Source organism: Chelonia mydas, chromosome 8 (genome assembly GCF_015237465.2).
Source record: "Chelonia mydas isolate rCheMyd1 chromosome 8, rCheMyd1.pri.v2, whole genome shotgun sequence".
Lineage (NCBI taxonomy): Eukaryota > Metazoa > Chordata > Testudines > Cheloniidae > Chelonia > Chelonia mydas.
Window position 1 is genome coordinate 32929539 of NC_057854.1, and position 23797 is coordinate 32953335.

General features: G+C 42.8%; 1 long non-coding RNA gene across 1 annotated transcript in view; it reads right to left on the reverse strand.

The window, feature by feature from the left end:
* Window positions 1–23593, reverse strand: part of LOC122461421 — a 52690-nt gene extending 29097 nt beyond the window's left edge. Inside the window, exons 1-2 of the long non-coding RNA XR_006283295.1 lie at window positions 23525–23593; window positions 15345–15478 (exon numbers count right to left, since the gene is read on the reverse strand). This is a non-coding gene — a long non-coding RNA (uncharacterized LOC122461421). The remainder of the gene's footprint in view (window positions 1–15344; window positions 15479–23524) is intronic.
* Between the last annotated feature and the right edge of the window lie 204 nt (window positions 23594–23797).

A 23797-nucleotide genomic window follows, 5' to 3' on the forward strand; every position in this document is an offset into this window, starting at 1 on the left:
ACTGCTATTTTAGATTACAGGGTGGAAAAATCCCAAGCAAAGCAAGAAAGAATAAAAGTAGCATTTCCACGAAAGTGTACAGTGGGGGTGTCTCACCAGTAACAGGCAGTATCCAAACTGAACCCAAAATGGTAGTTGCCTCTGCAAACAACAGACTCCACAAAATTTAGGAGTGCAACACAAGAGGAGGAAAAACATAGCAGTTACATTGCTCCCCTCTCCGCCCCTTCATCTCCACCATTGGTGCTGGTTTTGTCTGATCATCTGTTGGCTTCTCACACAAGTCTCCCCGTGCTTCCTTCCTTGTTGCCTGAGATGCATGGAATGGCTTTCCTGAGCTCATCTGCAAGGCCACTATTTTCTCTGCACTTAGGTAACTCCTCAAGGTTCACTTCTGTTGTGGCGTCTCTGGGAAATGGAGCAGGGACTGTCTTTTCGTTCTGTCTTTGTACAGCACCTAGCACAATTGGGTCCTAGTGCAGGACTAGGGCTCCTAGGCACTGTGGTTATACAAATAAATAAATAATCATAATAAATTGCTGGCTGAAAATGGCTGAGCTGAGAAATATATGGAGAAGAGTTCACATATCCTATTAAAAACAGCACAATCACATGCACCCCTTCCCATGACCACTTGCCTTTCCATAGTGGGTTTCTTGTGACAGGGCTCGTGCCTTCTTCTAAGTGTGCAGCGTTTGTAGCACATGGATCCTTTGAGAAGCTGATCCCCTTCACCCACTGACCCACCGACAGGTGTTTCAGGAGTTTATGCCTGTGATTTGACCACTCATTCAATGGGAATTTGCCTCATACTTCTGCAGTGCCCTGAACATGCAGACATGAGGATTTTGAGATTGGGCTGGTCTCTCAGGCCATTGACTAAAGTTTTGGCCTAATCCTTCTTGCCTAATAAAGCAGACTGATTACTAGGGGGAGTTTATACCTTTCCATTTTGCTTTCTTGCAGTGACATAACATGGAGAGAATAAATGCACAACAATAGCAGAGGGCACATACATGGCCTATTGCAAGTTGGAAGCACTGTACACCTGAGCCCACTCCTGCCCCCATTGACAGCAATGAGAGTTTTCCCATTAACAGCAATGGGAACAAGGCCTGGGCCATATATTAATTAATGCTCATCAATGCCCTTGTATGACAAGGACAAGCATGCTTTTATTCTCCGTGTACTGAATGGGGAATCTGAGGCAGGGAGCCAACGTGATTTCCCAGTGCCATAGGGTGAGTCAGTGACAAAGGCCCTGACTCTAGATCATACAGCGTTTCTCTTGGGGGGTCTTCAAATCAGAGTACAGGGATACTCCAATACCAAGATGTAAGGCCAACGCTGAGGTCCTTATTCAAGATCATCTCATCCCAAGAACTTTTAAGCCACTCCTTCTACTGAAATCAGTGTAAAATATGCTGCTTCAGATTAATGGCCTCCGGTTTCATTCTTGGGCAAACTCCAGCTGAAGTCAGGTATATGTCCTAGCAAGGACTGAGTAAAAACTGAATAAGGGTATGCGGGATTTGATTCCTAATGAATATCTTGTACATGATCAAGAGTTTTACTGATTTAGCTTTCCCACTATTTTTTTTTCCAATTAAGAAAAATTAATTTGTTGGGGGCGGGGGAGGCAGTGAATTCAGTTACCAATATTAGCTTAGGCTCTTTAGTGTTTGTTTTCCAGACATGCTAACATATATTTCTTTTTTGCTGCTCTAGCCTGAGTAATAGCCATGTCCTAACTAATCAGAGCACCCTGTCACGGTAGCATTATTTATCTGTTTCTAAAATAACTGTATTCAGCATTCTGGGTGCTGAGAGATATACTGCATACAAATAGCAAAACTAACACGATACAATAGTAAACCAAATCTTTCTAGTGCAGAAGGAAAACCGAATTTTCTGATCATTCAATTCTCATATCATAGACCTCAAGTGTTGAAACTCTTAAAATGCATAAGGTCACCTCCTTTGGTTACTGACCAGATGTTAGGGTTATAAGTGAAAAATGTGAAGTGTCTATCAGGAGTTCCTGGCTCAGGTTGCTTATTCTCTTTATCTGAAGGATTTTTGAGGGAAAGTGTGTTTGCAATAAACATTTGATGCTTTGGTTTTATTGCTATTCCCCTCCCCATCCCATCTGAATTTTATGATGTGGGTTATCAAGGTCTTATCTTAGCGAGGCGTGAGGAGATACAGGACCATCAGACTTTAGGATAATTTACAAACATGCCTCTTCCATATTTTAGGATATGTGCTAACGATCAAATAACATGCACATTTTCTCCAGCCTTTATGCGGCTATGTTTCATTTATTCAGAAGCATCTCGGGTTAGACACATTTGTTTAGATTAAAGTTATCAGCACTGGTTGTTTAAAAACATAGGCCATAAACTAAGTTGACAGGAAGGCACCATTAACATTCTTGTCTTTATGGCCACCCAGGGTCTGTAAAACTGACACACAGTTTGGCTAAAACTGGTCAGAAGTAACTTTGCTTACATTACAGTTGCTACTACTTATAAATGCAAAACTCAATGCAACCTTAGCTATGGAACTGTAACTGGCACTTTCATAATATACCATAAATATAGATGTTGTGTCATACTCTTTCAGACAGAGAACCACATCATGATAGGTCCTTTAGCATAGCTAAGACTGAATTACCCTTGATCTGCAGAGCCTCTTTTAAATGTGGCAAGGAAGAGCTATTGGGCTGAAGTGTAGTGCTAGACAAGAACATATTCTTTCAACAGTCACCCTCTACTTACCTCCTAAACCTTGCATGCCAAAACTTTCTACCTCTTTGGAGCTCAGGAAAATTTGCACAAGAAGAGAAGACCAGTGAGATGAATGGAGGGTGTAGTGGATGAAAGTTGGTAGAACATTTCAATCTTTCTAAATGCAGAATAGAAGCCACTGACGGACACCTGAGCATGAGATAAGTATGAAGCAGGAATGTGGACTTATGATGATTATGAAGAAATGAGAAATCATTTCCATTGCACATGTGGAAGAAAAGAAAGGAAAGAATCAGGAGATCTTAAAGAGCACATCTGCAAAGAACATGAGACATATTCTACCTGGGTAAAGTGAGGTAACAAGAAGAAAAAAGGATGGATGGACAGGGATCCTATGGAAGATGGAAAAAGTGTTATGAAGAGCCTGCTTTCTCTCTTCTTAAACAATAAGGATCTTGAGAGCTATGTACTACCAGTCACAGGTGATTAACTAGATGAAACTGAAGGGAAACACTGGGCAGTGAAGAACAGAAAGGCATTTCTTTATGAATGAGGGAAACAAATCAGAAAGAGTGAAATACCCAAAAGACTGTAGAGGCTACAGAGGCAATAGGCTTGCCATGTCATAAGAAGAAGGGTTGGATTACATTGCAGTTGAATGGACACCAACTGGTAACAGATTTAGCTAAGGCCAACAGCAGAAAGGATGAGAGGCTGTTTGCCTTTATAGGACCTTTGTAGTAGTATTTGGCCCAGACCGAGATTCTTGGGGCCACTGAAATTGTGATGAATGATAAATTCATTTAATGTGTGTGTGTTTTTAAAGGACAAAGTAGGACACATTGAATACAGCACATGATGGGTGCCTAAAAACACCAAGAGCAGTCAGATACAACCCCTGAATAGGCCTAATTATGTTTCCTTTAGCCTGCTGTGTCTGTTCCTGAACCTTGAATGCAAACAGCTGATGGATGTTAGTAAGTTTGCCAGAATGATGAGGTTTTCACTCAGGGAGGACTCAATACAATGGTGTTATACTGCACCCCAGTGCCATTCTCCTCCAGCACAAGCCTTTTCTCAGAGTCAATGCCAGAGTGACTAGCACATTAGAAAATTGAAATTCTGGTGACCGCACAGCTCAGGGGACAGCAAAGTCTCTCACCTTCTGCAGCATCTGAACATTTACTGACATGGTCCCTTTCAGGAAGCTGAATCAGGAGAAGTCCTGGACTAATGTTCCTATGCTTATGCGTGCCAAGTCACCAACAATTGGAAGGCGACAGCATCAAATTCCCTTTCGCCCCATGCTCTCTATCATTCAAGAGTTGCATTTGGAAACTGAGGCTCACCTGTGCACCAGCCCCCATGAGAAAGCTGATGGGGATGAAGAAAAGGAGGGGGAAAGGAACGGAAGGGAGGAGACTACCACGTTTTAAGCAGGGTAGAAATGGGGGAGGTGTGTGTGGGAGAGAGGACAATGGTGAAGAACAGGTTGCAACAAAGAGGGGAAAAGGAAAGACGAGACAGCAAAAGCATAAATAAAAGTGGAGGAAATGTCAAGTTGGAAAAACATCTTGTGGGAAGAGAGGGGGGAAAACAAATGAAACATTTTTAAAGAGGTGAAAAATTAGGTGAGGGAAATGACAGGCCCTGAAGAGAAGAGACATCAGGATATGGAGATGCAGAGGTGGAAAAGAAGAGGAAAGAATAGAGAAAATCTAATCTGGAGAGTCACTTTTATTTTATCGCAGGGTTCATAGAATCATAGAATATCAGGGTTGGAAGGGACCTCAGGAGGTCATCTATCCCAACCCCTTGCTCAAAGCAGGACCAAACCCCAATCAAAGCAGGACCAATCCCCCCCCAAAAAGCATTGTGGCAGAGGTGGGATTTGAACCCAGACCCCCAAAAAAGACTGGAGCCTTAATCCAGCACCTTAAACCACTCAGCCACACATGAGGGAATGAAGGTTGTTTTATACTGTACAACTTGATGGGTCTATGATTTAATGGTGGCTTGTTGGCAGGACAAGATCAGCAACAAGAATATTCATAGTCAATCCCAGCAACTGCCTCCATCAGCACAGGCTCGGTTTCAGCAGCTGTCTTATACAGACACATTATTAGGATGGAAGATCAAAGCACCTGTACCAAGGAATGCTGCTACATGATCGATGATCACATGCTTACCAAAAGCTTCAGGGGTGCAATAAGATCGCCAGTGACGGAAATAAACTGAATAGCCAGCAAGACCATCTTCAAGACCGAACTAGAGATGGATCTTGGTGGTGCTTCATCTGCAAGGATTTATCATGATAACAATCATGATGTTCACATCTAGCAACAAATGTATGTGCCCAGCTTGTCACAGGGAGGGAAGGGCAGTCCTTTGTGCAACCCCAGACCCTTTGGGGACAGCCATGCTGCTGGCAGTGCTCTGTTGGCGCCTCAAGTAAAGTTGTGTTTAGGAGATCTCAGTGATCTTGACCTTGCTACAAAATTTTAGAGTCTTAGAGCATGACGTTGAAAGACTGATTTAACTAACATGATGCTGGTCACAACTTTGCAGCTAGGTTAGTCAACGATGGGTCACATTCAGCATTGTGTCAGCTAGTTATGATTAAAATCTGGCCCCAGACTTTAACAGAGCTACCACTGAAGATATAGTCCCATGATATGTCCCCTTCATGCACTCATTTTGTAATTCTATCATCAACAACACAGCAATAAACATCTGAGTAGATGGTATTCATGATTAAGTTTGGTCCTAGAAGACATTAGTTCTTCACTCATTTTCAAGCCAAGAAACTTGAAGCATGGTGGTACGTTCTGCAGTTGAGTCAGCATTGAGCTACATGCATGTTCAAGCCCCATTTCTACTACCAGTAGTTAAACTCCCACTAACTTCAATGGCAACTGGATCAGGCTGTTGTCACAAGCACACTGGACTTTGACTGACGTCTGCACAATAATGATTGCTATCTCTGCTTTTGTCACTCTGTCTGCACTGAGTTACTCTTGGGATTGCTACAGCAGCAGAAGGTTTTAGTGCTTTAACAACATGTTCAGTGGAGGAAAAGAACTGGGGAGTGGGAGGAAAGCTATCTGCAGTTTCTGCTTCCTCTGATGTTTTTTGGTTGATGTGACTGTCACCCTTAGCACCATTCATGTGCCATTCTGCAGGAGGTTTCCCTATGCTGGGTGGTTCTCTACACAAGCAGGACAGAGCAGAAAATAACAGGCATGGTGCTAGCATGACATGATTTATTGATGAATCAGAAGAATCCTGAAAAGGTGTTAACAGTGTGACCAATGGGCACCATATCTGGGACTGTGAATGTTATTCTTCTGCTTTTCCCTTTATTCATTCTTTTTGAGGATGAGTTTGTTTCACTCACCTTTAGCAACTGGCAGAACAGCAGGACTCAAATTCTTCACAGAGATAAGGTGGAGCTTGTTATGGTTGGTAGGATGAGGCTGTTAATAAGCACTCAAACATAAGAATCTCTTCAATGACAGTACAACTATAGTGGCTGTAGTTTGAATGTACATTGAGTAACAAGTGAGGGTCTAGCAGTTCAGTTTGGATAAGCCCCGAAACAGTCAGATACTTCTCCAAATCCCTTTGGTCTGGGAATTAGCTTAGCAGTCTCTCCAGAACAGTTTAATTCCCTCTCTCTCCCCCCACCCCCTAAGATTTCCCATGCTTCCTGGTTTTGGCTGGGACAAAAATACCACAAGAATGGTCTTTCTTGAAGTATTCCAGGAGTTTCATTTCCAATCCCACCTCAGGCTAGGGTGTGTCGAGGCAATACGAAAAGAAAAAAAATAGGAAACATAGCTTGATCATACCGAAGTCTGGATTTACTGATTGTGTATACTGGCTAAAGAGTTCAGCCACCACAGAAAACCACTAGCCTGTCTCTCTCAATTAAATCCTTTTCACAGCTAACAAATCCAATGGCATCTAACCTATGTATGCATTTCTAGTGCTCCCATCACCCTGGTCTCTGGGCACCAAATAATAAAATTGTACTACTTTTATCTGCAGAGGACTTATTCTCCATTACTCCTTCCTTTACGTAAAAGTCCCATACAATTTCCTAAATACGATCCCATTACAGTTCTATAGAAATTAAATAAATGTTCTATAGAAATTACTCTAACAATCAAGAGAATTTCATACAGTCAGTAAGAAGTCAATAAAGTCAATGGGAGATGGAGTGGCTTAGCACATCTGATACTCAGACCACTTTTATTTGCGGATATTGATGGAGATGTCTACCTTGAGCCACCAAGTGTGAAAATGTAGTCCTTAGCCTTTGTCAGCAGGCATAGACTTTGGGCTTTTTGTATTAAATACTTGCAAACAGCTTTTCACTTTAAAAACCAAACTAGCTATTGCACACTTGCAAGAACTAATTTTCAGTCTTTTTATTTCCCAAAATATGGATCCAGAGTGGTGAAGCTGTTACAGCTGCACAGCTGTTACATGAGGTGACAGAGTTGTTACAATGTCCATGAAAGTGTCACATGTACTTACTGTAACCATTACACAAACAACATCATAATGGCAGGAACAGTTACAGTGCTAATGGAAATGTCAGATTCTTATCTGAAGTAATTCAGATTATTTGTACCCCTTGCATCACTTCATTAATATCAGGGCCATTACACTGTCAATTACAGTGTTCCTCCTACTCCCACTTCCAATGCAATGGCTCCAGTGGAAGATCCTCAGGGCAGGCTGAAACTAGCCTATTTCAAGTCATACATAATACAATCCTAGTGGGCCCCAATCTGCATTGCCCTGCACTTTGTGCAGTCATTTACACCAGTGCAATGTGAGCACAGCGTGGATGAAAAACATTGCAATTCTGATTCTGACCCACTTTGTAGTGGTGGATATAACTGAGCAAGGTGCCAGGTAATGGAGAATCGGACTTACAGTCTCCTTTGTGAAGCAGTGAAGTCCTTGCACTGGAGCCATTTAAAATAGGACTGGACCAACCACTCATGAATGCACTATGCCTCACTAGGGGAGGGGAAAAACAAGAAACCCCAATATGTTCTTCCATCCTGCCATAAATATAAAGGGAAGGGTAAACCCCTTTAAAATCCCTCCTGACCAGAGGAAAAATCCTCTCACCTGTAAAGGGTTAAGAAGCTAAAGGTAACCTCGCTGGCACCTGACCAAAACGACCAGTGAGGAGACAAGATACTTTCAAAAGCTGGGAAGAGGGAGAAAAACAAAGGGTCTGTGTCTGTCTGTGTGATGCTTTTGCCGGGGACAGAACAGGAATGGAGTCTTAGAACTTAGTAAGTAATCTAGCTAGATATGTGTTAGATTATGATTTCTTTAAATGGCTGAGAAAATAGCTGTGCTGAATAGAATGAATATTTCTGTCTGTGTGTCTTTTTTGTAACTTAAGGTTTTGCCTAGAGGGATTCTCTATGTTTTGAATCTAATTACCCTGTAAGGTATTCACCATCCTGATTTTACAGAGGTGATTCTTTTTTACTTCTAGTAAAAGTCTTCTTGTAAGGAAACTGAATGCTTTTTCATTGTTCTAAGATCCAAGGGTTCGCTGTGGTCTGTGTCTGTGGTCACCTATGCAAATTGGTGAGGATTTTTAGCAAACCTTCCCCAGGAAGTGGGGTGCAAGAGTTGGAAGGATTTTGGGTGGAAAGACGTTTCCAAACTACATTTTTTCAGGAACCCAGATAAAGTTTGGTGGTGGCAGTGGAAGTCCAAGGGCAAAGGGTAAAATAGTTTGTACCTTGGGGAAGTTTTAACCTAAGCTGGTAAAAGTAAGCTTAGGAGGTTTTCATTAAGGTCCCCACATCTGTACCCTAGAGTTCAGAGTGGGGAAGGAACCTTGACACATACATATTAGCATAATAGTGTCAAAGAATGTCTGACATACCCATGATGACTAATACCATTAGTTGTTCCCATTGGCTTTTTGAATGTTTTGTGTTTGTAGCTGGGGTGGGGGGCATTATTCTGTGTTTGCAATGACAGGATAGCTATAAGAAAAATATATAATCCCATCAGGAAGAGTAGCCTACTGCAGGAATTGGACTCTATTTAAGAATCAGAGCAATAATAACCCTGTCCTGCAAAAGAAGCTTGGTTGGTAATGCTCACGGTCAAGAAAAAAAAGTAACTATTCCAAGAACTTCCACTTACTAGTGAGCCAACGGAAATGTTGTCTAAAAATAATAGACTGCAGAGTTTAACGTCATGTATTTAAGATAGTCTGGAAGAGTTTATTGTTTGATGTCTGTCCTATAAAATTATAGATTCAATGGACCAAAATTTATCCCTGCATTTCATGTCATCCCTCTATTTACACCGTAACACTTATGGCAGGAGTGAATTTTGCCTTTTATTCCTTTTCTGATTTGACAAAACTAAAGGTTTTGCAAGACACAAACTTTTACATGGGAAGATGATGATGCTAGAGTCCTAGCAGTATATTGTGTAATAATATACACATAGCAGAGCTAGAAAGAGTGCAATAAACACAATGGATTATGCACTGCCAGGTGATCTTCAAATATCTGACGTGGGAGGGGATTGCTGTTGGAAGGCTCTGTACGTTAATTCAGAGAGAACTCTTAAAATGTGAAACAGGGACCATTCATACCAGCTGGGGAGGTTCTGTACTATTTGGATGTATGTGAACAAGCTATAGAGGTTAAAGCTAGAAACTAACTGCCCACTGAAATGGAAATATTGTGGCCAGTTGCTGATCACTGATGTTGGCTTTGCAACGTGCACTATGACGTGCTATCATTAAATGTACATTTGTGTGTATTTAACTCCCCCACTGCCTCCTCTACCATATGGAAAATTTTCTGAGTAAATACGTTCAATAGGGACTAAATCCGAAGAAGTACTGAGCACCTGTAACTCCCATTGTCCTTGTTCCTTCAAAGCTGGGCACCTTTTGTGAAGTGCTGAGAACTAATGGAATTCATCAGTTTGCAAGACTGGTCCCAACAGGAATTGCAAAGTGCTCCACATCCCTCTTGCAATGGACCCTAAAAGTTCACAAAGTAATTATTTTTCAAAGGGATCATGCAATTCAGGAGGTCCAGATCCTGCAAAGCGTAATCAAGTGAGAGGTACTTATTCAAGGGAGCAATCCAATCTCACCCTGAGCAGCTTGGTGTGGAAGGACACTATGTGAGCTAGATCATAAACAATGGTGCAGTTTAACTTGCTTCTTATTATTATCCAGCTCACTCCCAGGCCAGAGCCAAGAGGGAAGGAGAGCACCCTGGGCAGTCTGTCGTAGGTGCACAGAGGCCCTGATGCAGCAAAGCACATCAGCATGTGTCTAACTTCAAGCACGTGCTGAAATCTGATTGATTTCAGTGGAATTGAAGGCCATGCTTAAATGCTTTGCTGGACAGGGAATAGTGATGGGATTGCTTAAAGTGAAGGATGTGACTGAGTGCTTTGTTGTTCAGGGCTAGAGACCAGATAAAAATAAATATCAAAAACCCATGATATGATGAAAGTGGTTAGATTTTTCATCTATAAATAATTCGTAAATATTTTGCCCACTGCATGGCATTCTAGAGAGGCAATAGGACTTCCTCTGCATTCTTACGTGTTTGTTTTCCTCGCTGGTCCACCTACTGTTCTTGGATATGAAAACGCTTGAAAGGAGTGACAGGATAAGCAACTTCATGCCCGATTAACTCTTATGTCAAGATAGGGCTTCCAGCTATTCTGAACTACGTCCATTCCATGGAGGAATCTGGGGTCTCTCTCCTCGATTAGTGGGAGTGTCTTACTTGCTCTATCTACCTAAAACAGCTCAGCTCTGAGACCATCACTGATCTGCCTTTCCACTCCACACTTTGGCTTCAGTGCTCTTTTAAGGCAGTTGCTTTCATGCCAAATTATGGCAGCATCAGAACAGTAGCCATAACACAGTACAGGGCTGAGATTTTTTGTACTGGAAAGATATGCAGAAAGTGCGGCTCAGTACCACCGGGCTGTGAAAGCACTAGCAGGCTTGTCATTCTTTTCAGCAATTCAGCAAGTGAAAGGCAACAATCGGGAGACAAATTCAGTAACAAATAGCACTGCGCAGCATAGAACAAGCCACATGAGTCAATCACAATGGGAGTGAATGTTAAGATAAGGCTCCACACAGCAACTCCACTTGGGGGACAGTATTGAGTCTACAGCACACTCTTACTCATCCTGACCCACGGTTCAGGTACCTGCATGAGGCATACTCGCGGGGGCAGGGAGTTACTCCCCATTGCTCCCCTGCATAAGTGCATTGTCCAAGTCATAATCTACTTTGCTGAAATCAAGGGATTATGAGAGGAGTAGGTGAGTGAGGGTGGCAGAGTCAGACCCTAGGTGAGATTTACAGTGGAAGCAATCATGGGTAAGTCTGCATTGTGGTCCCAGCTGACCAGGGATTCATGAATTTCATAAACCTCATAATTAAAGCTAGGAGTTGTCCATGCAGTCAAACAGCTTGTGATTTCTATGCTTTTTTTAGGAAGAAGTCAGTGAGCTGAGAGCCTGTCTCCTCTGACTCCCTGCATTGCTGCTGCTATGGGGCTGAACTGATAGACCATGGGGGAAGGGGGCATTGACCCTGGGCCAAGCAGGTATTGTTGAGTTTCACATGCCCTGAACAGTGGTGAATCTCACCCACTTACAGGCTTTTTAAGTGGATTTATACTGTAGTTAAATATCCTAAATATGTCTGTGTGACTTTTATTGTAAAATAAAGGATATGCCAATTAAACTAGTGCAACCCATGCCATTGGGCACTTTCAGGGTTGCTTTCCTGTCTTTCCACACACCAGGACTATAAGGAGGTTTTTTTCCTTTTCATAATTAATTATGATACACCACTAGGCTGTAGGAAATCATCCCATGTTGGATCACTAGACCACATGGCACTGACCCTTGGCCAGCTAGGTATTGATGAGTTTCACATGTGGTAACATGAAAACTGGGCAACTTAAGGGAAAGATATTTAGGGCCAGACCCTTAGGTGTGCTCTGACTGGCCCTCCTATAAGTCCACAGTGCAGAGGGCATTTTCCAGTGACCAGGGTGTGGTTACAACCCAGCAAGCCTCAGCTTCCTAGAATGGCCCATGGGAATTTAGAGCAGCCCTTACTTACACCAAGAACTGGACCAGCTTCATGCTCAAGGGAACATAGATGTAGCTTAAAGCCACATCTGTTTTCCCTGAGTTAAGCATGACCTTGCCACACCAGAGGATGTGGCCATGTGCTACATTCTAAGCAACATCTGTCCCAGATCTGGTGCCAGAGACAGCTGCTTTCTAGGACATCCTAAATTTTCAGGAATGAGAATTAAGCTCTACTTCATGTGGTAGGGAACAGCACACAGTGAACAGCATGTGTGCATTGTAGAGAGTATGGATTGTGAGAATTTTCATTGGGAATAATGGCACCGGGCCATGGTAAATGTGTTAATAGTGCTGAATTATCTCTGGCTAACTGCACTAGTATTAACATATGTCGTCATGGCAATTTTACCATAGCAGGTTCGTGCTGTGACTAATATACTCCAATCCACTGGTTACTAGTGGGGTGGGCAGTAGTACAGTTGGCTCTGCTGGAAAGTATCCCAAGATTTAATAATGGCTCCATTGTCACATTCATGTTCTTGAAAAATGTGTTTTCTCGAGGCCAACTCCAGCACTCACTGAAGGCAATGGCCTCTGGAAACAGGCCGTGTGTAATTTCTTAAACTATAAAATAAACAGAACAATTCTATAGTTTCTGCCCATCAGTGAGCTCTGTACCATGGAGATAGGAAGCAATTATGTTTTCAGAGAGAAGGTAATGGCCAGTGTAGACTCAAATTCACCTTTTGCTTCTGATCAGTGCTACTGTCCATCCCCATTTTTGCTCTCTAGAGTATTATTTTCTTCTAAACCTGAACTGCAGCCTACCACTTCAGTAGAACTACTCAGCCCACTTCCCAGGAGAGATGGGTGACGACACCAAAAAGGTAGTTATCAACTGGATATCTGTGGCTTTTCAAAATAATGCCTTCACTAGTGATTCTTCCCCGCTTATGTTTGCTTTTTTTCCGAAGATTGGACATGCTTCTAAAAGAGCTGCCCTAGGAATTATTTTGGGAAAATTCTATGGCCTGTGTTATACAGGAGATCAGACTGGATGATCATGATGGTCCCTTCTGGCCTTGGAATCTGTAATCTATGGTACAGCATATGCATGTTCTAGTCCATTTAGTGTGTAAGGACGTCACAAATTCTAACAAAGAATTCTGATTCCTTCATTTACACCCAGAAGCATGAGGCTCAATTTCCTTTGTTCTAAGTCACAAGATTGTCTACCAATATTATTCATCCTCCCTAAAATGATATTAATCCAATGTCAATGAAGCCATACCAGTCCCAGGATATTAGAAGGATATTAGACCTGAAGGAGAACTCTGTGGCTTGAAAGCTTCTTTCTCACCAACAGTAACTCACCTGGCAGTCCTCTGGCTATCAAGCTCTGCTGCCTGGAGCTAGTCCTTTGGGGAAGGGGGGATGTTAGGACATGTGAAGAGGAGACAGTCTCTAAGAAGATTGCTGTTTTATGAAGTAGCCACAGAATGAAGATTTGAAAACCCATTTATCTCATCCTGTTAGTTCAGAATCACTGCCTGCCACCATCACTCCATGGACGGTCCCAGTGAAATTAATGTGGGCCTAGCAGAGTAAGCATGGCTGTAGACAACTGGAGGCTTGAGGGGGTGTTAGACCCCCAGAATGTAATGATTGCATTAGTAAATAAAGGAAACTCTGTTTGCATTTATCTCACTTTATTAAAATTGGACAAATAAAGTCATGGTACAAAACTACTCATTAAAGTGATATTCAGCAGCTATTTCATTATTTTTTTTAACTCTAGACCCTCTAAATAAAAAGTTGTTTACGTCCCTTGTAAGCTACTACTCAGTGAAAGTACAGCTGGCAGAATCAGGCCCTTACTTCAAGCCAACCAGAAAATTTCATTAGCATTTTGTACATTTCACAGACCTGTTTTCATTGCTAAAAGGTGGGCAGAGCATTTCTGCTGATACAATTAGTGTGGCACATGATTGATCAGCCCTTCTTCTGGCTCATCCTTAAGCCTTGCCCCTCAAGGGTTTTACCTGGGCAATAGGGAAGAGAGGGAAGTTGCCAACAGCCTCTCCCATCCCCCAAGTTTGCTGCTACTGCAACATCGATAAGGGGCATGGGAAGAGAATCACCAAAGGTTTGGACAGTTTGAATAAGCACCCAGGCTTTCAAGTGCTTTATCCAGTTCAAATCTTCAAACCTTCTGCCCACTAATGACATCAAATGTAAATATGGGAAACATGGGTTTTTGGGTAGTGTGAAGTTTGCATGGAGAGCAGAGCCATTTAAAAAATCAGAGGACAGAAGCACCACTGGGAAGGCCGCATCTCAAGTGGCCAAAGGAAGAGAAAGGAGTACAACATGAAGCTTTGGTCCTACTCCTTTGTTGTTTGCCACATTTTTATTTTGGGGTGTAAGGGGAGAGAGGTGGTCTCTCATCCAAAAAGCAATTGAACAACTGAACAAAAAGCTTCAGAGTACAATTTGTAAGGCCCCCCACAGTGACTTAGGTGCTTAAGTCCAACAGACTTTCAGTGAGGTAATGGGCCAGATTTTTCAAGGCATTTACCCCACAGCTAGGTGCCTGAACACCTTTAAAAATCTGGCCCTTAGACTTCTGAGAACTAAGTCTCTTTGGAAAATGGGACTTCAGCTCCTCGGTCATTTTGGTGCTTTAAAAACTGTCAGCAACACAAAGAAAATAATTGTTCAATGTATTTGGAGGCAGAAGAATGATGGATAATGGGGAAAGAATATGGGCTAATCTGTGTCCTTAGGCAGAGCCATGGGAAGGGGCGAAACAAATCATACCAACCAAAGAGTAGCTTCGGGATTCTCTGTGCCGCAGACAGACCCCTCTGAGCTATAACTCTCCTGATTCTTCCTTCCACGGGGAAGGTGGCCAGCAGCAGATTTGGATAACTCCATGCTGGATCAGCTGCACTGGTGAGTAGTAGAGAAGCCAAGGTTTTGCGTGTTACTCCCCCCACCTAGAGCAGGTGGCTGTGGAATCAGGTGCATAACACCTGTCTACCCATCTGGGATCAAGAGTCAGGGAATCTAGGTAGAGGAGCAAAAGGGGGGGGTTCTTAGTCCTTAGCATGGGCACATAGCCCAGTCAGTCATAGCCTAGCCCTTTCTCTCTGCCAACAGACACTCCCCCCTGTTCTGAGAGCTGCTGCAGGGTAACAGCAACAGGAGATCCTGATTCACAGTCACCTGTCTGGTTGGGGGCTTGAAATAAAAGTTTCTATGGCAAAATGGATTCTCCATCAGTGACAATTTTTAAATCAAGATTGGATACCTTTGTAACAGCTCTGCTCTAGGGATTACTGTGGGGCAAGTTTCTGGCCTGCATCACCCAGAAGGTCAGACTAGATGATCCCAGTGCCCCCTTCTAGCCTTGGAATCTATGAGCAACAAGTGCCTCAGGAAAAGTACCTCAGGAAAATGAATGGCTCTTCCTCGGCCTCCTGCCACACAATGTGAGGAGCTGTCCATTTCACATCCCAGGCCGAACGTTGGTTTTAATCAGCCCCGCCTCTCTTTACACCATCTGCACTACAGCTAGGTGGCTGCAAGAAAGAGATGGAAAACGGTCAAGAAAAACAACGTTAGCTCTCCCTTTGCAAGAGAGGCTCTGTTGTCTCTCTTCACAAACAACAACATGAACATCTGTCAGCTCCCTTGGCTACAACAAAGGTTGCTATTTGTTGTGGTCATGGCAGTGAGCTTGCCAGAGCCATATTTTATCCAAGTGGTATATAAGCAAAATGGGGATGGGTAGCCTTGCCAAGATGAAAATCAATTTCCCCAAGCCACAAACAAAATTAACAGCAAAGATGAAACTTGGAGTTTAAGGTCCTTTAAAGCAGCACTGAATTTACAGTGGGAGTTGCTCCTGCCAACCTGAGCTAACAGAACAATGAGATATTAACTAGAGGAACCCTCTTTACAACTCAGTTACACTTCAAAGCACAACCCGTGAGGGTAGATTAATACCACAGGGATTGGCAGCAGGAAATATTCTGACAGCATTGTAAATATCATTGGCATGTCTCAATTGTAAATGCTTCTCCGCCATGTAAACACCTGCAAACTCTAAACTATCTCTTGTAACCACTAAGTGCTTGTACATAGCACCCTGCACTTGTTTGCTATATAAATCATCAGTAAAGTGGCAGGGCTTAATTCACAAGGGATTCCATATAACTGACACAATCCTCTCTCTACTGACACACAGTGGCCACAATAACAACATTTGCTTTGCAAATAAGGCCGCCTCCAAGTTATTCAAGGTTTTTTGCAGCAGAATTCAGCGGAATGTATGACTCTGTTGGTGATGCATGAGCCAGAATACAATCCCGGTTCCTCTCCTGTATCTGGCCTGGCTCTGCAGGGGAAATTATTTTGTAAGACAATAGCGTTGAACAGGTGTAACTGAGGGCACAATTTGTCTTGTTTAATCTTTGTATGTCAGAAAGAGCCTGGTGTGACAATTAGAAAACCTGTAATTGAGCAAATCTGACCTGAAGTCACTAAGAAACAATATATGCTGATACCCTCTGCCCTGCTATGCCATTTTATAGTCACTTTTCAGATGAGAATAACACTTTTTTTTAAAAAAGGTCTCCCTTTCACCTTGTAGCACTTACAATAGTGGGTTAGAGTTGCACAGAGGGTCACAGTCACCACCCAAAGATATTAAAGTAGATGCATAGAACACAAAGGTTCCAGAAAGCATACAGGAAATGACAGGCCATAGCACATCCGACAGAGAACACAGTTCCTGCTGCTGACTTATTGCAGGACCATCTCTTTCTTGCTAATCATGCCATGTCCAGCAGAAGAGGGCAGAGCTCATTATTCTCATCTGAGCACATGCGTCCCTTAACAGAATAATTTCATCACAAAGTGTTCCCTTGAATCCAAAGCACGATCTCTACTTAATGCTGCAGAGGATGAAAAATGAAAACAAAAAGAAAAACCACCCAAGAACCCTGCTAACGTGCCATTCGGGAAAACCTCACCCTCACTCCCTGTTCAGTCTTATGTGAGCAGGAATCATTATCGTTAAGCATCTTGTCCCTGGCTTCTAAGTAACTCTGCATATTTTTCTTGAATCTTTATAAAGTAGATGGCTTAAGGAGTTCCAAATGCCAATTCCCACAGAAAAAACAGTCCATAAATTTATTTTAAGTGATTGTTTGCAAGACTGAATGAGTGCTGTTTTCCTTTGGACACAGCCTTGCTGAGGTCCCATTTACATACAATTTTGGTCGCCATCCCACCCATGCACCTCCATTCAAATTAAAAAGGCTACAGAGAAAAGTAACCAAGAGAAGAGCCTTGGAGGGGCTGACATATGAGGAAAGTTTATAGGTACTTTAGCTAAGGGAGGGACCAGGGGAACATGACAGCTCTGTGCAAATATGAAAGAGGAAACATAGCTTAAAGAAGGACAGAACGCTCCTTCAAGATTGGTCAAAGATGTATGATAAGAAATGGCCTGAAGCTAAAGGAGTGAGGTTCGATAAGGAGAGAGACTTCCTAATTAGAGCTGCTGACAAGAGAGGTCATCAAATGGCCACCAGGGTAAATGTTTTTGACATGGGGAGATTATCTAGTGCTAGAGCTGGTGGAATAATAGGAGGATTTACAGTAGAAAAATCAGGAGTGGATTTACAGTTGATGAAAAGTGCTGGTTTGACAGCCCCAGAGGCTGAAGTCCCCTCTTTATCCCCTAACAGGCACAGCCTGGGCAGCAAGCTCCCCCCACCCTCCCACAAAACCCACCTTGAGACCTTGCTTAGGGGATGAAATGACAGCTTGTGACTGTCACCCACTCAAACTGTGGCCTCACTGCCCAGACTTGTCAACAGGTTCCAGTTTCTGCAACATGGACACCAGTGCATGAGAAACTAGACTACAGCGTTCCCACTCATTTCACAATGGCTGCCACCAAATAGCCTACAGAAGAAGGTAACAGCTTGTAGTCACCGCTGGCCAAAGTTCAAACTGGTTTGCTCAGGGTAAACGGTTACCCGTCCTTACAGCCATCCAGCACAGTCTTGCAGAACTTTGACTCCTGGAAGAGATTTGTCATGCAGAAATTTCCAGCAAAACCACAATTTTGAGAGGAAAAATGTCACCAGTGGAAATGAGACGCTGTGTCCCAGCTCTGACAGGGACAATCCTGTGTCTCCTCCAGCACAGCACACAAAGGGCCGGAGCAACAACCCCCTGGAGCCAACAAGAGGATTTCCATCAACATCAGTGCACTTTGGCTCATGGATACGGTGCCTACCATGCTCTTTACAGAAGAGAATGTCATATTATGTCCTCCCAAACATTCCCGATACCTCCCACCGCCCTGACAGGGCAGCCCAGCAGTATCCTGAGAGTTTCAAAAGAGGTGGAAAATGCGGGAAACACTAGGCAGAAGATTGGAACCTGTTGAGAAATGCCACCACATGCCATTAACATTTCACGTTTTCTTTACCCTGTCTCATGCCAGAACAGTCACGCACATTTATAGATGCGTAGCAATAAACGGCTGGCCTCTGATGCTCCTGATAAGAAAAAGATACGTGTAGGAAACATACTGGGCCACAGTGTTAGTTGATGAGACTCAGTCTAGCTCCACTGAAGGCCAATGGAGAGGGGCTGATTTATAACAGCTAAACTTCTGGCCCTCTATGTAAGTTTACTCAATGCATGACATTGTATCTGCTTTTAAATATAGGTCACAAAGCATTGTTGGCACCCCATTCAGTCTCAACACTACATTTGTCGAATTTCCCAGGGATGCTGGCAAGTGCTATTCCTATGCTGAGGTACAATGTGTACTCTTTCACCCTATTTTTTTTCCTTCCTAGTTCCTAACATTTCCTTTATTATGCAGCGAACTTCCTCAGTGCAGAGAAAAACTGCGTGAACTGGATGACTTCAAAAGCTGTATTAGCAATGGCTAAACCTGCTAATTTATTCACATTAGCGACATTTAGCCTTATTCTTGTCCTCTGTAGCTTTCATCAAATATTTGTTCTGACTGTGATTAATTGGATATGGAACAAGTGCATTTGTAACAAACAGAATATTCACTACAGCCACGCATATATTCTAGATTCTGGGCAGTTAAAATCATGCAGTCTCCAGCTAATTCTGAACTGGTATCTTTGCATCATGTTTATGCCCTTTTATTTTTGCCAGTGGTTATTTCAACTGTCAGTCTTTCTCAGCAATAACATAGTATTTCATAAATCTCTGGCAGGCTCTTTAAAGGATCTGGGTCTTTCACACAAGAGAATATAAGCTCTCTTTCTACTTGCTTGGAGCAGGTCATTTTGGGAACTACCCAAGCTCACTTCGAAATATTTTTCCATGTGCCAGAAGTTGCTTTTGAAGTCCTCTGCCCAACCCACATGCATTTCAGTGCCAGGCTGCTCGGGAGCTGTACCCAGTAGTCCATAACAGGAAGTGTGTCAGCACTATCTGTTCACAAAGAGGGTGGGGAAGAGAGACAGGGGAGTGGTACAGACGCTCATTGAGTGGAAAATCATCTGACATGTCCTACGTTTAAGATCCAATCACAGATGGGTCAGATGAAACCTATTCAACCCCCAAGTTCAAACAAGGCTTTATTCTTTCATATTTTTGGCCCTTGGATGTGAGAGCATGTTGTAATATCATGCTTTTTAAAAGTGCAGTATGCAGGAAATCACATTTGAAGGGCTTGGCATGTATGGTATTCTTATGGAGTTCACTTTTCCCCATTGCTTTTCATCTGTTTTCTACATTTTTTTTCAGCTTGCTTTTCCTTCTGATTTATTGTTTTATTAGTCTATTTTTAAAATAAGACATATTTCAGCTTAAGGGTTTTTAATGTAATTCATATGAAAATTAGTGATGGATGAGCCTCAAGCTCTTTAGAGGCTAGATCTGTTTAGGAGAAGCATCCAAAAGTACAGAGGCTTATCCAAAGCTAATCTGAAAATATCCAAATCTCTGGTCTAGACATAGACATAAGAACCTATTGGCTCAGAAGGTCTGTCGTTCTCCTATATGGGCCTACTTCTCATACTATTGATTCCTCACTACACTTTCAGGCCCAGATTTTCAATGGGTCTTTGTTGCAAAATTTGCAGGCACGTCCCTTAGTGTGGGCAAAAACATAGCACTTAAGTCCTGACTAAACAAAGCACTTAAACAAATGCTTAAATCCTATCACAGTCAATGAGACTGAAGCACATGCTCAAAGTGCTTTGCTGAAGAGGCCTTAGGTCCTGATTCAAGGCCACCGGAAAGACTCCCATGGCTTTCATTGGGCTTTGGAGCAGACTATTACTGCCTATACATATTTGTACATGCAAAGGCCCCATTTGGTCAAGCCCATAAGCGGGTTATACACTTATATCCATCCACAAACAGAGCAGAGGCTGGCTGACAATTTCTCCCGGATTACTTCGTAAGCGCCTTAGCCTACAAGGTTCATGGTCAGTTGGAACTGAGGGCACCCAATGCTTTGTAGGATCAGACCCCAAGTTCTGGCAGGACGTTTATATGATGACACCAGCCACCCTCTCATTCCTGCCTTTATAGTCTTGTCCTGAAAACAGATTTATGCTGAAATCATAAAAACGGGTTTCTTTGGGTGATTTCTGGTGGTTCCTAGTGTATTTTCCAATCAAATCAGAAATACTACAAGATCAACCATTCCCTCAGTTTTTTCTTTCCAGCCTTGCCTAGCATCCGGAAATGTTAAGCACACAATAAAAGTTATACAGTTTTTAAAAAATTAAATCACACTTTTGAACTCCCAGAAGGAGTTTGATCTGTGTTGAAGTTGCATTTGCATTTTATATTCCGGCAAAAATTCAGGTGGATCCTTATTCTATCCAGTTGACATTTGCACATCCCTAATGTAATAAGAGACATGAAAGTGATCAGTTCAAGTAATACAAGGAGTGACTGGAGTAGGTGGACTTGGAGGAGTCTAGACAGAGAAATGAAGAAGGGATATTTGTTAATGATATACTGGATCTATCCATGTCCTCAGTCAAGTTCACATTTAGCTCCTGAAATATGCACAGTGGAGATCAACTAGGAAGGAAGATCAACGTGATATAAGTATACACAAAGTCAAAAGACACCTCAGAACAGACTCCAAACATGTCACTGACTACCTGTTACATCACTGGTATCTTTTTCATTCTGAGATACATGGGCTAAGTTCATCCCTGGTGTTCATCTCTATGGATGTCCATGCAGTTAATCTAAGAAGCGATTTGTCCCCCTATTTTCTGGAGTCTAGTCTAGCATTGTTGCAGTTCCCATGAAAGCAATATGAGCTACAAGTGCATGTTCATAGCAGAAAAGACAGCTAGGTTGTTTGATCAATCAGAATGTACTTTCCAGAGATTTATGAGGCAGAAACTAAAGATAGGTGAATCAGTTCAAATAAAATATGAACCTCTTTGGACCTTTGACCAGTTTTACAGCTGAACTCAGTCTGCAATGAGTTTTTTGTGAGTTTCAGCAATGTTCAGATGTGTGTTTGCAGGACCAGGAACGGAAGCACAAAACACTAGGAGAAAAGCTGCTCTGTGGCTGGGCCTGGAACAACAGATGGAGACAAACATTTATTGATAAAGTCTGTTGTCACAAGATTTCCAGCCAAGTTTTGCAGACTCAAGTAACCCATAGTTTGGATAATCTCTGTATAAACATCCAAAGCCAGTTTCATACTGACCTTTTGGAGGCTTTCCCAACACGAGCAAAAATCTACACCAAGAGAAAGGATGAGGAGGAAGTGGGAATGCATCACCCAAGAAGATAGTTTCTAGTGATTCCCATGACACAACTGAAAGAAAAGTGGATCGGAGAATAAATCAAACCAGCTGATAGGAGAGCACAGCAGAGCAATCAAGTGGCACTTATTGATCCTGGCCAGTCACACCCGAGGATGGAAACCTCTAATGGAGTAATAATTACACCACTGGGCTAAACAGTATCAAGTTTTTTGCAGGCCTCACAGAAAATGTGAATTTCAAGGAGGGATTTGAAGGAGGATAATGCATTAGTTCTGTGGTTGTTTATGGGGACCTCCTCCCAAGCGTGAGAGACAGCATGGGAAAAAGAATAAAGGTATTTGTTTGAAAATGCAACAGGTGAGCAATGGAGGTGGGCATCCTAAGCCAGTCAGAGGCTGATGTCAACATCTCAATAATGTTTGAGAGATTATAGCTAAGGAGGTACTAATAGAAAAATTAATGAGCTCATAAAGTAAGTTCTCTGATGGAAAATGCTGGGATAATGCAGAAATTTCATGGCGAGACTTTCATCCAGTGATAAACATGACAGTTAGGACAACAATGGTAGGTCTTCAAATGAAGTGAATATAACTAACGAAAGAACTCATCCTAGTTCATACTCCGACTTTTTTAGCTAAAAATCCTTTGCTGGACAGCACTGCTATTTCAAACCCTCTGCACGTCTAGGCCAATTGGTGGAAACATTTGCATAGATCAATGAACTTAATGTCTGGTAAATTCCAAACAAATAAAAAAATACTGCTTCACCCTCCATTTATAGTCAACCTATGGAATTCAATGCAACAGAAGGTCACATGGCTGGAATTTGTAAGGGGGCTGGATGGTTTCCTGACCATTAATTACATTTGTGGTTATTCATGCAGTAGTAAGGGTAAGATGACTATTTCCCACACTACATCTAGGATGGTTAGATGAATTGGAAGGAGCGGATGGTGCTGAATTTGCTAGCTGCATTATTGGCTTTTTCACCTTCTTTTGAATGAGCAGTTTTTAGCCCTGGCTGGAGTCAGGATACCTGTCTTGCTGGATCAGTAAGCACACCCTGTTCCAATATGATTCAGAGAAATGTCATCCATCTGAGAATTCTACTGTGTGCCAAAGCCTGACCTATATGCTTCATTTCCACTTGTTTAGCTGTTAGTCACTGTATCAGTCTGTCTCTTGAGAGCCCCTTCCTAGCCTGGGGTGACACTGCAGTGTCCTGCCTCAGTTTCCTCCCTCAGATAACTCAAGAACTCTACAACATGCTTTCTTGCTTAAATAATACCCCTTCGAAGGACCAGTTTATTGCAAAACATCACATAAACAGTCTGTAATAAAAGTCCCAGAACATAATCCATATTACCCCCAGTGTCCTTTAAACCCCGCTCTTCCCAGGGGGGAACAACCCCCCTCCAGCCTTTCTGCTGGGAGTGCATCTTTACAATACTCTGGTTGCTTCCGCCACACCTAGGCTCCTTGCTCACCCTTGTCTGTTCTTCAGGCAGCAAACTCCGGCCATTTCAGCTGAAGTGCAACCCCCTCGTCCCAGCAGGAACTCTCACAGCCTCTCTGCTAGGAGATCATCTTCACCAGGAGAGCATCCCTCCCTCCCCCTGACTCTCTCACTGTTCCCCTGGATCCAGCTCTGCAGCATGGAGGTGTCAGTAGGTAAACTTTTCTGCAGTTCCCTTGCCTTCAGCCCTCTCTGTCCCTTGGCTTCGTCTCTCTGGCTTAGAGCTAGAAGCCACCTCCCTCTTGCCTTCTACCCTCTCCAGCTCTCTGGCTTGGGGAGGTCAGCAGACAAACCTGTCTTGCTGCACTCATTGTCTTCAGCTGCTCTCATCTGCCAATCTCCTCCTCTCAGGCAGCTCTGACTCACTAGGTTTCTCCCCCCTCTGTAGCTCTCATGCCCTCTTTTAAGCCTAATTGGGAGTGAACCTGCTGATGAGTCACAGGTGCACTGGCTTCTTCCTTCTTAAAGGGGCTAATGCTGCCCTGTGACAGTCACATAAGCAAAACCATGGGACAGCCCCCAATTTCATTTACACCAGTGTAAATCCAGAGGGATTAAACTAGTGT